Genomic DNA, 8,903 nt, shown 5'->3' on the forward strand with positions numbered 1-8,903 from the left:
TTGTGAGAGAACAGTAAGCTAAGAGATCTCCTTGTGGGTTCACATGGTTTCATTATATATGGTGCCTATTAAGGTAATTGCCCACATGCAAGGTTTAGATTTGGGGATTAGGTTAAGGGTTAAATTTGAGTTAGAGTTAAGGGTGGTTATTTTAGGAATTAATATATGTTATAGGCAATAGATGATTCCTAGGATTAAGTGCTGGCATCAGGTTAAAGGTTATGAATAGGATACAGAACAGGGACATTGCTGGACTTATTTACTGAAAGTGCCATGCTGAGGGCTAACAACAGCAAAAACTAAGAGATCACCCTGAGGTATGTGCAGTGCTTTCATGAGATCTAATGAAATCTTGGACAGTAGGACAGTGTCCTATTGTAATTAATCAGGTTTTAATACATTGTCTAGACTGCAATAAAGATCAAACAAAGATTCAGATGGTTGGTATGGGAAACACTTCCATTTTTGCTCACCTTTTTATATGCATTATCCACAGTGCTTTACATTCAATCAGAATGGATGCTTTAAAAAAAACAGATGTATACAAGAGAATACAACAGCAAAAAGTATTGTGATTACTCCCCATTGCATTGTAATCCTCTTTGGGTCCATAAAAGATTTTGGAACATGGTTCCTCCAATAATAATTGTTTCAGACATATTAAACACTTTAACACAGCCCAATTGTTGCACATGAAGTTGAACCACATTGATTATTTTTATCAGGTCATGTGTGGAATATCCGGAGGAAGTTGATTTTATGAGTTGATTTTTAGTAATGAGCTAAACAATTCTCAAAGGCTAAGGGGGTTATTCACTAAGCTGCAGAAGGCAGCTAAGTGAATAACCAAGCCGAAGCCAGTTTGGCTTTTCACTTCAGCCGTGTATGGCTATTTTCAGCCGTACATCAGCGGGCTTTGGCTCCCTTCACTTCCCTTCGGTTCAGCCAAACAGCCTTAGCATGTTCAGCTGAACCAAAGTGAAGAACCCATTCGCCTCAGCTGATCCAACATTTGGATCAGCTGAGGCTAACGTTTGGCAGTTCAGTCCCTGCTATTCACCTTTATTATCATAGGGGCCGAACAGCAAAGAGTGATAGCAGAATAGGGCTGTGCAGGATTCGGCTCAGTCATTCTGTTTGCTACCTCAGAGGTAGCGAACAGAGTAAGAAATGTCATGTAAACAAAAGTTTAAAAAAACGGCATGGGGTCCCTCTCCCAAACCATACCAGACCTATAGGTCTGGTAGGAATGTTAGGAGGGAACCCCAGTTAAAAAAATGTGTGGGGTTCCCCCAAAGGTCATACCAGACCCTTTAGGTCTGGTAGGACTTTTAAGGGGGAATCCAATGCACAAGAATAAAAGAAAAAAACATGGGGTCCCTTTTAAAATTCCCAACCAGACCCTTAATCCGAGCAGTGGCCTAGTAGGGCAGGAAAGGGGGGAGATGAATGAGTTGCCCCCCTTCCTGCACCATACCAGGCCACATGTCCTCGGTATTGGAAGGATTCTTTTCCGGGGGGGGCTGGAAAAGCACTTTGTTCCCATTCTAAAGGGGACAAGGGCCTCTTCCCCACACCCCTGGCCCGGTGGTTGTGGGGGTCTGTGGGCAGGGGTCTTATCTGCATCTGGGTACCCCATTTATAAAGGGGGCACCCAGATGCCTCCCCCTTTGTGAATGAGTAAGGGTTAGCTGTATCCCTACTTATTCACTAAAGGGTTAAACAAAAAGTTAAATAAACAGACCTGACTTCTGAAAAAATTACTTTAATTGAACAAAAAACAAAGAGTCAGTTTTTGATAATTCCTTTATTTAAAAAAAAGTGTTGCAGCTTTTTTTTAACCTTCAACTGTGAGTTGCTCTTAAGATTTCTACTAAACCTACAGGGTCTGGAATGGTTTGGGAGAGCAACCCTGTGCCTTTTTTTGAGAGGGGGACCCACTGCCTTTTCGGCTGTGTCTTTGGCTCAGCTGAGCCAAAGCATATGCATTCGGCTCGGCTGAGTGCTTCAGTTGCTATTTTGAATAGCTGAACCAAAGGCTTACTGCAGCCGAAATGACCTAAAGGATTAGCCAAATGTTCGGCTTAATCCTTCGGCAGCTTAGTAAATAACTCTGTAAGTCTGAATTAGGCCAATTCAATGCAAGCAACCGATTATTGATCAGCTGTCATGATTGGTTCACTTCTGGTGAATTGGGCATTTTGAATCTATTAACTCAGGGTATTTAAGTGATACTAAACTCAGGAATGAAATCTTAAAGATGCATTCAACTACCTTAACTATTAACAAAAATGTAGCTTATTTGTGGATCACTGAGCTTTGGATCCTCAAATCATCTCTGAATTCCTGCTGACACTGTCCTTCCTTCTGGAGGGTGGTGGCTACTTTACAACACACACAGGGACCATATGGGACAAAAGTAGCCACCCTTCAGAAGGAAGGACAGTGAGGATCTACAGCCGAGTGATACAAAAATAAGGTACATTTTTGTTAATAGGGTACTTGAATGCATTTTTAAGATTTAATTCCTGATTTTAGTGTCACCTTAAGTGAGCAGTAACCAATAAGGATCCTACTTTTTCTGACTGACAGAAGGTGCAGTAGATTATTGAGTGGTATTTCTTCTGCACTATAATGTCATTACCCTAATAATTAACTAATATACTACCTTATTATGGTAATACCTATCTACTAGCTTTAAACTATTACTGTAAATATGCCTATTTACTAGTTAACAACATGCAAATGCGATTTTGGATATCCTCCTGGTAAAACCAATGTCAGAATTCACTCCAACACCAACAACTCAATACTTCTGATATTTGCTCATCACTAGTTTTATAGGCATGCAAACTTGCATGCTTCAAATAAAAACAGCTACTGTATTTAAAAAAAGCATGGCCAAAAAAAGATCTACTCTTTAAAAAAATGGACTCTCTAGTTATGTGGACCAAATGGCATGCTGACCAAGGGGAGATGCTACAACTCTATATATGAAACATAATCATCGACTACTTATTTACTTAAAATAAATACTCACTGGAAATACACTTTAGTTTCTTTTAGTGAAATAAATAGTTGTGTTGATAATATTTATACTGAAGTTTTACATTTCAGAACTGGACTGGTTCCCCAAAGTAGCACTAAAGTAATATTTTATGAGTTCTATTCGTGAGGAGTGTAAGTTATATTGCGAACTAAAAAATTGTACGTTGCCCTATGTAGCCTGCAAACTGCAACACAGTTTCCGTTATACAGGCAGTCCTCAGGTTATGGACGTCCGACTTACGGACAATCGGTACTTATGAACGGGGTCCAAAGTACTCCTAAATGTACCGGCAGCCGCCGGTACATGTAGGAGAACTGTGGCTGCAGCGGCCTGTGTCCCTTCAAATCCCCGCTGCTCTCCGCGCCTGTGTTGATTTCTATGATGAGTGGTTATAATCCTATATCATTTTTTATTATATTATTATCTTCTGAACAACAGGAACAGACAGCAAAACAAAAATGACCCTTCCCAATGCTATCCAAAACTAAAAAAAATTTTTTTGGCTGGAGTTACAATTAAAAAATGTACCTGTTCCGACCTACATACAAATCCAACTTAAGTACAAACCTAAAGTCCCTACCTTGTATGTAACCCGGGGACTGCCTGTATTCAGATGCATATCATTATATTTCTGTTCTCTGTTTCATAGTTACATAGTATTTGAGGTTGAATAAAGACATTAGTCCATCAAGTCCAACCTATTAGGATCTCGTTCTAGGAGTACCTCTACCCCTCTATATTGAGGTCCCTTAAGAAATCGTCCAAACGTTTCTTGAACAATTCTACATTATTTGCTGAAATCACCGCCTGTGGCAGTGAGTTCCAGACCCTAACTGATCTTACTGTAAAGAACCCCCTTCGCCCCTTGTGCTGGAAAAACTTTTTCACCAATTTTAGGTGGTGGCCTCTAGTTTTTGTAATGGAGTTCATTTTAAACAGTTTATCGCTAAAAGGGCTATGGGCATAGATGAGGTGGTGTTAACACACCACCTCATCTATGCCCATAGCCCTCAGCTTGTGTAGCAAGCGTTTGTGTGGTAGCGTATCAAAAGCCTTTGAGAAATCCAGATATACCACATCATGTGAGTGAAGATTGACTTCTCCCTCTTGCCCTATATTTGGAGGTTTATAGCAAATACCCACGAGAAGTTTTCAGTAGAGAATACCACAGTTCATAATTTCTTTTATATGATTGGCCACAATCTTGTTACCACAGAATCCTGTGGAGATAATTACATTCCTCTATACATAAAGCATTAGTAGACTACAATTTCTGGAATATATGGGTTACAGAATAACTACAATTACTGTGATTTTTACATGTTTTTAGTGTACATTTGTAATGGTAACACTTAACACCATAGTTTGGGTAAATAGATATTACATAGATATTATACAATATAGTATAAATTTGATGTAGACTAAAACACAAGGAGGCACAATTGGACACATTTGCTACAATCCATGCCAGCAGGTGCATGCTGGGATCACATTTTTCTGTATATTCATGAAAAACAGCATACTCTCAACCTCCAGAAAGCAAGTCTCAGGAACATGTGCCTAGGTACATACACAATGCCCAGCCTGACAGGGTGGATGAATGTACATTTCCTGTGAAGAACTTTCTACTAGGTAGGGTGTGAACTGCTTCAGATGCATCTTCATGTGTGCATCCAGAGATTGCCATCATGAGTATTAATGCAAGCTGTTTGGAAATATATCTTTAGGTTTTTGAAATATAATAAAAAGAGTAATGAAAATATATTGTTCTAAGATTGCATGTTAGTTAGCAGCAAGAGAATTGCCAGGTCTCAGATTTTTTGCAATTATACAGAATTTGAATCTTTAATCAATGTAAATATATATATTTTTATTATTGTTTTTTTTATTAATGTAATGATTGCATGAAAAAACAAGGGCTATATTGAAGATGACAAGTATTTATTGAGTTTTAGGTCATTGTAATGAAATTGTTTTTAGAGATCAAGGACTACCTGCTATTCATGCTATTCATTCATCCAGTCAGGCTGTCTGTAGTCTTCCATGTTGCAGTCAGCCTATTGAGGTCTAGTTGAGCAGTTTACTGCTGAACGGCCTTTGCTGGTTAATTTCCCCAGCAGTTCTTTCTTTGCTGCTTCAGTGCTGGTTTCCTATTAAATCCTTTATGCTCTTTTTCTCTGAGTTACCTTACTCCAGATTCCTCTACTATGTTCTACTTGATACATCTGTCCATTGCTTGAATGCTGACTACTGTCTGTCAAACCTTCTGGCTCAGTATTGCTGTTCCACCCAGTTTCTGTATTTCTGATTTACCCACTTGTTTTTATTTGTTCTCCGCTTCTCTACCCCTCCTCCTTTGGTTATCTTCAGTACAAACGTCGGACACCCTGATCCGCACATTTGAGAAGCAGCACACCCTGCATCCACAACCCTCTCTAGCCCCTCTTAGAGCATCTATTTTCTGGACTTTTTTTGTCAACTTTTCCATGATTTGTTCATGTGCAGCCTTGGCCACTCTGCCCAGGCAACCCCATATGTTTGCACCTCAGTACCAGCACACATACATAAAACATTGTACATTGAATGTTACTGATAAGAGTGTGCCACAGTTGCTACAGAGCCTTTATTAGAGGCTAATTTGTATGTGTCATTACCTAATTTGCATGCTTGGTTTTTACAAATCTGGGAAATGCAGATGCTACATGCTCAGGAATTGAGGACCCAATAAGTAAATTAGACCCATGGTATTCACTAGTGTTGTTTCACAGTATGAAAAAGTGGTTTAATAAGTTTAAATTGATTTATTCATTTATATTTGCTGAACTCAGCACTATAACCATATCTGTGCCAATTCTGATATGGTTGGCACAGGGCTACATGGATGTGTATATAACATGCAGTTTACATTGAAACTAACAACATATTTCAGAAATTAAATAGCCAATTTATTAATCAGTGGAAAAACATGCCTATTGTACATATCCAAAAATTAGAAACTCACAAAGTACTATGGGGGAATTTATAAACTTGGGTGGAATTTATCAATCACCAACATCTTTTAAACTGTTACATCCCTGATTTCTAGTGCATAGTGCAGATATCACCTAGTGTGGGGAACCTCCTAGACTTAAGGATGTGAAGGTGAAATATCTTTGTGATACTTTAAGAAGTGCTCAGGAGCACTTTTAGAATGTGCACCAACTTGGAGGCCTTTTAATGTCATAAATGCTGGACATAAATACCGTGCAGTTGATAAATTGTGCAAAATGGCAGAAAATATGTCCAGTGAGTCACAAACATGAACAAGAACATTTAAAAAACAGATGCATAACAGAAATAAACATTTGCCGTTAGTTAGCATGACATTTTGGTCTTTGCACCTAAAAATTCATACATTTACCCTATGAATCTTTTATGAATATTTGCAACCCATGTCACATTCCTTAAATAACACTGTAATTAGCTGTATCAGGCAGGAAGTGAAAACTGTGGCACTACAAGACCAAACTAATTATCATTGTTTTTTGAGGGTCAAAAGAACATATAATTCCCATAGCACATATATTCAGACTTATTCAATACAACAGTTCAAAAAGCAAACCCCCTAAGTGCAAAGTACTGTGCAGAAACCAACTAATTAGAATCTATCTGGCACTGGCCTAACTTAATTTAAGCAAATTCTCAAACTTGATACTTTATTTTTTAATAAGTTACAGTAAATCATGTAAAAAGGTGTTGAAGAAGTATTACATTCAAATTCCATTTAATCATAACAAGTTACCACCAAGCCAATCTTTGGTAAAAATATAACATTTAATGGAAATACAAGGAATTAAAATGCTTGCTAAGCTTCTTGTATCTAAGCTGAGAAGCACAGGCCATCAGTGATTCTCACGAGAGCCTTGTCACAGGATATAGTGCAAATGGAGGCAGAAGACAGTCATTTCCATCTAATTTGTATGTGCCTTTTATATACATGTATGACCTTCATACAGCATAAATGTATGGCAACAAACAGTATAACCTGGATATAGCTGCTGGAATGTATAAATAAGTACAACAAGTGATATCTCTGAATGTTCTATATATACTCCCAGCAAACACATATAAATACATGGTCATATGCTGTAAGCATTTATGTCTTCATACATTGAAAATACTCCTGACACCATTCTCTCCCTGCAGGAAACCTTAAAAATCCTTTTTTTTAATAATTGTGGATCATATTTTGTTGTTTTGTTTTCATCTTGCCTGTATGAGTACATTTATAAGTCTGAATATAATTTATAACAGTTGGTAAAGTAAAACAAATCTTTTTTTTTTTTTTACTAGCCCAATTTCCTCCCCTTTTCACTGGTTTTATCAATTACATCGTTCTGAGTTTTCACAAAGCTACAAATGATCATAACACTTGCAGCAGAGAAAAAGTTATTATGGGAACAAATTTATTTTCGTATGTCTAAGAAGCAATGTGTTTATACAGTATATGGAGAAGAATGATGTTTCACAGTCAGATCCCAGAATCTGACTGTGGCACATTAAAAGTGTGGAATTTCCACTTTTGCATTTGCATGCAGAGGTTTCAAGCAAAATGTAACAATTTTAGCAGATAGCAATTGTTGTAACCCTCATCTTGAAAGCTTTCATGAATTACTTAGGGGTCTATTCACTAAGCTGCCGTAGGCAGTCGAGTGACTAACCGACCCCAAGCGAAGTGAGCCGAACGCTGTTCGGCTATTCACTTCAGGCTGGTACAGCTGATTCCAGCCCTATATCGGCCGAAATCAGCCGTTCATCAGATGGCTTTGTGTGGCTTCGGGTCAGCTTAGGTGCTATATTTTATTCTTCACATTCACTTCCATTCAATATACAGGTTTCTGATAATGTGCATGTTAAATAAGAAAACCAAAAAGGCTTCCCTCTTTCTTCCATTCTTTTCATCTTAATTATATGACACTGTCTGAAATATCACTGATATTAAAGGATTTAATACAGCAGAAATCCTGCACAAACTGTAAATATTGATATAGTTATTACACTAACCCAATGTTCTTACTACAAATGTACATATATAGAATAAAGACTATGGGGTTGACTTATTAAAGGCAAATAGGCTATTTACTTTGCAGGAGAATTTGCACTTTGCAGGAGAAGTTTTCATAAGGTTAGTGGATGTGGTGAAAATTCACTTTGCAAAGAATACCCTATCACGTGCAAGTAAAAGAAAAAAAAACTGAATTTTTTCTTGCACATATTTGGATGATGGAAGTCAACAGAGCTTTGCCTCATTCACTAAACTAAGGGGAAATTTCCCATTTAAAGTGAAAATTGCATTAATCAGCCCAATTTCATTACAATAAGAACTTCTACACAAAGATTGGGTAAAAAGCAAACACATAATTTAGTAAATTGTCCTCAGTGGGTTTAATTTTTCAAACTATTTTTGTTGTCCTGAACAGTTAAGCTGATCCTCTAATTCTTCCAAAAACATGTGGCTAAATAAAAGAGATAATCTAATTGGTCACTATGGTTTTTCCATCAAGTACTTAAAAAATGAGGCTATGTGCAACTGCATCAAAGGGAAGAAGAGGTTTGTTTATATATTTATAGCTAACCTCTTTCATGGATATCATCAATCCCCAAATGTTATTCACTTTCTATTTTTCTTTTTCTAAGCATTAAAGCATTAAACCATTGCTGTTGCCTCCTGGGCCAGAATTCAATTATTTGTGACATCCTTACAGCTATGCATCTGTGCAAAAGGGGTGGTAGGACTTTCATCTTTCCATCTCTAACCTTCCCCAAGGAATATGATACTCATATATACATATACACAGTCTGACAGAGTCTGCAT

The 8,903-nt window shown here is 37.6% G+C and overlaps 1 protein-coding gene across 1 annotated transcript in view; it reads left to right on the forward strand.

Annotated features, from left to right (window-relative positions):
* The window catches only part of FAM83B (family with sequence similarity 83 member B), an 86,610-nt gene that overhangs the window by 69,879 nt on the left and 7,828 nt on the right, over positions 1-8,903 (forward strand). The gene's annotated exons all lie outside the window — the stretch shown is intronic.

This window comes from Nanorana parkeri, unplaced genomic scaffold (genome assembly GCF_000935625.1).
Source record: "Nanorana parkeri isolate BGI_ZX_2015 unplaced genomic scaffold, ASM93562v1 scaffold364, whole genome shotgun sequence".
Classification (NCBI taxonomy): domain Eukaryota; kingdom Metazoa; phylum Chordata; class Amphibia; order Anura; family Dicroglossidae; genus Nanorana; species Nanorana parkeri.